This window comes from Sapajus apella, unplaced genomic scaffold, assembly GCF_009761245.1.
Source record: "Sapajus apella isolate SASKATOON/1434 unplaced genomic scaffold, GSC_monkey_1.0 scaffold80, whole genome shotgun sequence".
NCBI lineage: Eukaryota > Metazoa > Chordata > Mammalia > Primates > Cebidae > Sapajus > Sapajus apella.
In genome coordinates, this window is record NW_022437020.1 from 8,325,847 (window position 1) to 8,334,208 (window position 8,362).

At 49.6% G+C, this 8,362-nt stretch overlaps 1 protein-coding gene across 1 annotated transcript in view; it reads right to left on the reverse strand.

Moving 5' to 3' along the window:
* ADAMTS17 (ADAM metallopeptidase with thrombospondin type 1 motif 17) overlaps window positions 1-8,362 on the reverse strand; it is a 334,656-nt gene that overhangs the window by 101,673 nt on the left and 224,621 nt on the right. The gene's annotated exons all lie outside the window — the stretch shown is intronic.

Consider the following 8,362-nt stretch of genomic DNA (forward strand, 5'->3'; position numbering starts at 1 on the left):
TATTTGTCTTTGTATCCACATAATTGTCATGTGTATTTTCTGGTATTTGTTCTGGAGGAGGGAGACCCATGAAGGCACAAGCGTCCGTGGAAGTCACACTGAGACCTGACACCCTGACTTCTTGGGGGCAGAGACCGTGGGGAGGGAGTGAAGCCTGGACCCTCAGATCAGCTGGTGCAGCCACAGTTTCACATCATGGGGGCTCCCCTCCCGGCTGCGGGGGTGACCTGCAACTTGGCTGAAATAGCCAGCAGTCTCAGAATACGCAACAGAAACCACAGACTTTCCTACCAAGGTAGGGATGCCCACAGCTCACTCAGGCAGGGCTGGGCACGGGCCCCTCTTTTCTCAGGTAGGGAGACCGAGTCTACCAAGAGTCCCATCGCTCAAACCTTTTTAACAAGGCACGTCTGAGAGCAGAGGAGAGGCTGTCTCTACCCCAGGGGGACCTGAAAAGCACAGCCCACTTCATAAAAAGTAGAAAAAGGTTTGGACTTGTTTTTTTTTTTTTTTAAAGTGAGAATTTTGTATTATGTAAAATAACCTAAGTTTATACTATGGTAAACCCTGGGTATTTATCTACTAGATTGCTTAAATGTCCCTCCACATTTTCCCCCTATAAGGCTAACGCTTCAAGAACAAGGACTGGGTTCTTCTTACTGCCCTGCACCCCAAATTACATTTTGGTGCCTCAGACTCCAGAGGAATCTACAGCCAGAAATCAAGATCTAAGATAATCCAAGTGGAGGTGATTTAGCCTGTTCCCATGATGCCTAGACAAGGAGCAGCAGCACCATGCTTCCCCTCACAGCCAGGGCTTGGAGCCGGCACAGCGCCTGGGGTGCCAGGCTGCCTGCACATGGACCCCTGGAGGCAAGTGCCTGGCCCCACAACTCCCCAAAGACATCAGCATCCTCTGCTCCATTACGGCAGCACTTCTTCAACTTACGTGTGCATCGGACTCACAGGGAGGGCTGTTAAAACACAAATGGCCGTGTCCCAGCCCTAGAGCTTCAGACCTAGCAGGTCTGGGTGCACCTGAGAATGTGCATTTCTAATCAGCTCCCAAGAGAGGCTGAGGCTGCTGGCCCGGGGCCGTGCTAGGAGACCCGCTGCACCATGGCATGCTACTCAAAGGGACAGGGGAATGCGCTTCATGTTCAGTAGTCCTCAAGTCTCACCCTTAAAGCTATTTTTTTGAATAAGATTAAATGGGAAATTAACATTGTTCTGCCCAAAGTGACAGTGCAACTGAACAGATTCCAAGGAAGACTTTAAGATGTTCTAAAAACTGAGCAAGCTGAGTCTAAAAATGACCATTACGAAATCTGAAAAAGGGCAGAACATGAATAAAAGATCAAACTTGCTCAAAGTTAGTATACAAAGAGGAAAAGGGTCAACTCAGAGGCTTTAGTGGCCAGAGGACAGCAAGGAGCAAACGCAGAACAGTGGGCTTAATGGCAGCTGTGGAGACACCAGTAACATATCAAGACACAGATGGTAACTGGCAACCCACTGCAACGCTTTGCCAGCACAGACCAACCACAGTGACCTGGAGCGAAGCCGGCTGTGACGAGGCACCATGAGGCTGGAGCCCAATGCAGGGTCGCCTGGATTCTGGATGTGGGCTGCTAGCCAGCTGCTACCAAGTTGCTCAGTATAAAGATTACAGGGGCTGGCCAGGTGGGGTGGCTTATGCCTGTAATCCCAGCACTTTGGGAGGCTGAGGTGGATGGGTCACGAGGTCAGGAGTTTGAGACCAGCCTGGCCAACATGGTGAAAGCTGGTCTTTACTACAAATGCAAAAATTAGCTAAGCGTGGTGGCACACACCTGTAGTCCCAGCTACTCCCGAGGCTGAGGCAGGAGGATTGCTTGAACCTGGGAGGCGGAGGGTGCAGTGAGCCAAGATCGTGCCATTTCACTCCAGCCCAGGAGACAGAGCAAGAGTCTGCCTTAAATTAAAAAAAAAAGATTACAGGGGCTAAGAACAAAGAGTAGCCAAGATCAGAAAATGTCCCCCAGCAGCGTTCAGCAAACGCCCAGACCAAATCCGTGAGACCACATATCTGCTTCTTTGCTCCACTTCAGAGCCCCAGTGCGTGCTCTCCAGACCTGCCTCCAGTAGGGGCGCAGGACCACTGTCCACAGAGCTGGTCTCTCCCTGGCCTCCTTCCTGGCACCTGTTCCGGCTCCCACCTGGGCTTTCCCATGTCAGGTGCTGCCTGCTCTAGACCTTCCCTACACTGGCTTCCTGTCATTTCCACACCACACCCCTGCTTGGCAGGAGTGGGCCTCTGGCTTCAAGTCTGGCTCCTTGTCCTGCACCTCAGTTAAGGTTTCCTGATTCTACAGCTTCTAAATGCCCCGTTTGGTTCAGTTTCCCCCAGCCCCAAGGGAGGCAGCTTTTCAGGTCAGGTGCAAGCAGGAGTGCTTATAGGGAGGCCCTTTCAGTTAATTCTGGAGACCACGCAGAGGCCAGGACAGGTCCATGGGTTCCACCCATGCCACTTGGTGCTATTTGAGAGGCTGTCTGCATCTGGAGGCAGGAAAGGCAGGAATGTCCATGTCTGAACAGCAGTGAGTCTAAGAGCTGATGAGTGACAGCCACAAAATCTGTCAACGGGGGCATTTTGTTCCATTGTTTCAGTCAGCGCAAGCAACCTATAATCTTGGCAGAAAGTGGGATGGTTTTCCGTTTTTCGAATGGAAGCTGCCACAGGACACAAGTGAAGTCACTACTTCTGAACATCAGGGGAGCTTGCATGATTGTATTTAAGAGGCTCGGCATTCTAAGAGAACAAGATGACTGAGCCCAAGGAAACTGTCTTTGTTGCACATGTATTCGTTCATCCACGACAGTTACTGGTCTGCTACGTGCCTAACCTGGGAATAATGACGTGCCAGACAGAGGGACGCAGCAATGTGCAAACAAGCGGACACTCCACAGCGTGTGCCTGAAGGTGCCCCGGAGGCCAAGCATGGCTCCTGATTCTCCTCCCACCCCCTGGATGGCCCCTCCTTCCCCTTGCTTCTTTGACTGCCCGAAAATGGGTAGCTCCCCAGGGGCTCCCTGCTCCTTTTTTATTTTCTTGGTAATTCACCTTCTCCTTGGACTGCAGCCACCACTCTCATGCAGAGAGCTCTTAATCCCACTTCTCCCCTCACCCCACCCCACTTCTCCCCAGTAAGCATCTGCTGAGCAAGCTCTCTGAACTTCCAAGGCGACTTCTCCAAAGCTGCCTGACTTAATTCTAGTTGGACACCCCTGCCACTGTCTTAGAACTGACAGGTATCCTAGCCGGAAGCCTGCAAGCCATTTCTGACTCTTCCATTTTGGGATGCACCCAGTTAGCTGGTGAGCTTGCGTTTCTGTCCCCGAAAACCTCCAGAGTCTACGTCTCCTCCTTGCTCTTCTCCACACCCGAGTTCACACCCTCCTGACTCAGGACATGAACGATGGGAGCATTTTTCTCCCACCTGCTGCCAGCCTAATCCCCACATGAGAAGAGAGAGGAGATCTGTGGCCACAGACCCCTACTGCCTAGCAGAAACATCCACACACTTACAGATTTAAGACTCTCTGTGATCTCACCCCAGCTGTTCACCAGCCGCCCTTCCTCCCCCTCCAGATGTACAGTGAATCCAACGCTCTCCAGCCCCCTCCTGCAAGCCCCACCCCAATGACCCCTCAGCCAGGTGGGCTGCCGGAATAGCCTCTTAACTCATTTCCCAGGATCTGCTTGGGTCAGTTACCCATAACCAAGATCACTTCCCTGCTCCGCTTCAATTCTGCCTGGGCTCTGTCTCCTTTGCGGCAGCCTCTGCCCTCCTCTGTTCCTGGAATGCACCCGCCTCCCTCTTGCTTCCCTCTGCCTGGAGCTCTGTGCCCCTACCTCTCTGCCAGGCTGGCTCTCCCTCAAAGGCTGTCTCCTCTAAGAGACCTGCTATGCCCCTGCTCACTGACTCCTCGGCCACAGTCCCCCAGTGGGTCTCTCTACGGCGCTGCTTTCCTTTCTTCTTCACAGACACCAATCTCTGGAAAGATCACGTTTGTGAGTTGACATGGGACAGGGATCCTCTTGGTCCTGCTCCCCAGTGAAAGCCCAGCACATGCTATGGTGTGCAGCACGCAGAATGTCTTCAACAAACACCTGATGCAGGAATAAATGAAACTCTACCTTAGGCGTTTTCTGCAGTCTAAGTGGAGCCTCCCACCGGCTATTAAATGACGCCTTCACCTCTGGTCACTGGGTTTCCGTGTGAATTCATGCCATCTCCCTAACGGGCCATGAGCACACGGAGGACCGTGTCTGAGGATTCTCCGTATTCTTGGCCCTCTCCTCTCCCGACACACACAGTGGCCGGTGTGGTGTTGAGCACACACGCGTTCAGTTGTGTACAAACGACGGCGTCTTACAAAGCTGGGCAGTTTACTTTTTCTCACACTTGAACTGGGGCTTCCTTGCACACATTTTGATGGTACTTGTTTATTTTTTCTGGCAGGAATAAGCAGTACTTGCTTTCTTCAACTTATCAGCTATCTTCCAACTCCCGCCTCATCCTATCTCCTCTGTTGGAGCGAGGCCACTGACTTCCTGACTGACGTTTAAGTGAATGCAGACTTCAGGCCAGCTGCGCAGCTGTCACTCCAGGCTCCACTGGGCTCCAGGGTGAGCGTGGCCAGGGCCTGTACTGCCCATCTCCCTCTTTCTTACTTCATTCTTGTTTTGCTAAACGACATGTAACTTCTGCAGAATGGATGCATGGAAAATACAATTTCGGAGTTCTTCCGCGTTTCAAAATGAGGTTCCCTGCAGGCGTGCATGGTAGTTTGGCTGCATGGAGAATTCCATAATTATCTCAATTTTCTTCCAGAGTCAGTTTTTTCTGTTTTTTTTTTTTTTCTTGGTCTTTCTCGTTCATGCTGCTGCTTTTCTTCAAATAGCAGATGATGTCTGGTCGTCCACTCATATTTGAGCGTGAGGAACAGAAAGGTCCACCGAAGGAGATCTGTATTCCAAGCTGCGCACTGCCGCATGATAGGTTTCCTTCCGTAACTAGCATGAGGGAAACGGACCTCTAACCCCAACACAGAAGGTTGGCACCATCCTCGGCACAGAGGCCTCCCTGCCTGCTCTGGGTTTCTTCGAACAGTTCATCCTGTGACCTTGAAAAGGGGCTCCCTAAGAGACAGCCGTCAAGCTCTGAGGGTGGGGTCGGGCACCATCAGCCTGTCAATGCACCCTCGGACTTATCTCTTTTTATTTTTTATTGTACTTTAGGTTTTGGGGTACATGTGCAGATCATGCAGGATTATTACATAGGTACATACATGACAAGGTGGTTTACTGCCTCCATCCCCTTGTCACCTATATCTGGCATTTCTCCCCATATCCCTCCCCAACCTCCCTACCCTCCACTGTCCCTCTCCTAGACCCTCTGCAACAGATCCCCATGTGTGATGCTCCCTTCCCTGTGTCCATGTGTTCTCATTGTTCAACACCCACCTATAGGTGAGAACCCAAATGCACATGAATGATAGACTGGACAAAGAAAACGTGGTACATCGACACCATGGAATACTATGCAGCCATAAAAAAGGATGAGTTCGTGTTCTCTGTAGGCACATGGATGAATCTGTACTTATCTCTTTTTTAACCTGTTCTTCCCTTCCGACCCTCCATTCTCAAGACCACAACTCTCAGGTTGGACTGTCTTTTTGGTTGTGACTCTCCACTGCTTCCAGGCTCTGGCCTCTGCTGCTTTGTTCCTGGCATGACACTTCCATCCACTTCTGTCCTCCAGAAAGAGGCGGAATTTTTCACCTGGAGGCCCCGATTCCCTTCACTGTCAACGTTTATGCTGGTTTAGTCGAGTCCTGGATGGAAGAGGCAGGAACATGTGGCTTGGTCTGCTGGCTTCGACCAGAAGTTGCCAAGGGAGGTTCATCAGAATAAAGGGGTGCAGGGAATGACTTTTGGGTTTCAGGCGCTGGCTATCTGTAAAGGTTTGGTCCCTACAGTACGCATATTAGAGATGCCAGTTGCAGGGTCATGGTTGGCGGAAAGGCAGGATGCGAGGATGCGAGGAGCGTTGTGAAGACACAGACCCAGGCGTAAGTGTCCGGAATGCTTTCCTGCAGGCTTGTGACCTCTGCTTTACCCGAGGGTCTTCGGACACCAGGGCCTCTTCAAATTCTCCTAAACTTCCCCAGTAATTCTACCTGTGTCGTATGTGACCTCTGGACATGAAACAGGGGCCAATAAATTCTTGGCAATGAAAGTGGTCCATTGAAATGGGCTCTACATTCCAGAACCATGGAAATCCTAAGAACATTGAATCCATCCATCCAGCCACTCGTTTTACCATTTTATTTATTTATTTTTTTTGAGACAGAGCCTCTCTCTGTTGCCCAGGCTGCAGTGCAATGGCATGATCCCGGCTCACTGCAACCTCCACTGCCTGGGTTCAAGCAATTCTCCTGCTTCAGCCTCCTTAGGAGCTGGAATTATGGGCATGTGCCACCACGTCTGGCTAATTTTTGTAGTTGAATAGAGATGGAGTTTCACCATATTGGCCAAGCTGGTCTTGAACTCCTGACCTCAGGTGATCTGCCCACCTCAGCCTCCTAAGGTGCTGTGATTACAGGCGTGAGCCACCGCGCCTGGTCCCGTCTTTCAATCTGCGATTAAAGTCTTTCCTCTGGGCCAGCGTATGGGGCAGCACAGATGAATCAGACACAATCCTTCCACTGAAGAAGGTCACAGGCCCTGAAGGTGTTCTGGCTTGGTATTCATCCAGCCCAGGATTTGTATACAAATTATGGTACCAAGGAAGTACAACCTGAACTGGAGAATGTTGGCTACAAGTGTGCACAGACCAGTGAGGCAAGCATAGCTGGGTCTCAGGTACATTTGGGTCCATCCACCATACAACCGGCAAAGCTGTGTGTCAGTTGCACTCACTCATTGTATGTCAGCAGCTCCACGTGCACTTGTGCATCAGAGACTTATTACCCCGGTTTCTTCCCTTCTGGAGGCCAACACTAGGAATCATTAATGACGGGACTCTTGATTTATAGGGGCTTGCTGAAAAATATACAATGTTTGTGTTTCTTCCCCCAATTCCCTCCCAATTTTATGAGTGCTGTTAAGTTTAATTTCAGCATGTTAAGTAATTTGTGACTCAGTGAAATGAAACTTAATTCAGTCCTCATAAAAACAGAATAAAATGGTATTTCCATGTTTCATGTTATGGTTTCAATCAGCCTGCTATTTGGAGCGTAGTGCAATCTACTCAAAATGCCATTTCAAAGCCTCTTATTCCCTACCAACTAGTTACTATGTTCCTTGACATTTCCCAGAATGCTGTCTGTTACCCCAAAATAGCACAATTTATAGCTGAAGGGGAAGAGGGGGAAAAGCTAGGAGGCAAACCGCAGTGATATTTCTGTAAGTGCTGTCTTGCACAAAATGTGGGTGATTTATGTTTAATCCATTATAATTAGATAAACATTATCAACGAATAGATACAGATTCTCCACTCATTAGGCCCCTGAGATTTTCAAATTACAATTACTATTATTTTCCTTAACCATTTTTCCTTGCTTTACGCATTCACAAGTGCCACAGGAATCCAGAACGTTCCATCTTGGCAATTACTGCCACAAGGCATAAATACTATATTTGAATTGACTTTGTGATCTTATTTAAGAATGCTCAATTTTTATGATAAAAGTTCATTCACTACAACTGATAATTTGGGGTTTTGTGAGCATCGATTTTAAGAGTGGGCTGAGGTTAATCTTTACAGTATCTGTCTGAGAAAGTAAGGGGGGATGGAGGCAGCAAACCACACTGCCATGTATGCACCTATGCAACAATCCTGCATGATCTGCACATGTACCCCAGAACCTAAAGCACAATAAAAAAACAGAAAAAGAAAAAAAGGAAAAAGGAAAAGAAAGAAAAAAAGAGAAGGTACTGTTAGATCAATAGATGATGGTTTTTTAACTTCCTTCAGAAATTGAGTTGGTTCTCAAAGTTTTAACCTGTAGAGGGGCATGCAGGCAGGTGCTGTTGCCACCTGCCAGGATGGTAGCTCTTTTGCAAAGACTGGTGGACTGCCTGGAGGCAGCAGGTTACCAGAGTGCATCCCCTGGGAGATGGTGTTTTCAGAATCGGCAGGCAGGGTCTCTGTACTGGCAGGGCGAGGAGCAAGAGACCACCACCAAGAATTGTGAAAGGTGCCTCCACCTGCACCTCTGAGCACCGTGAAAGATGCCTCCATCGGTGCCTCCATCTGCACCTCCGAGCACCGTGAAAGGTGCCTCCACCTGCACCTCCGAGCACCGTGAAAGG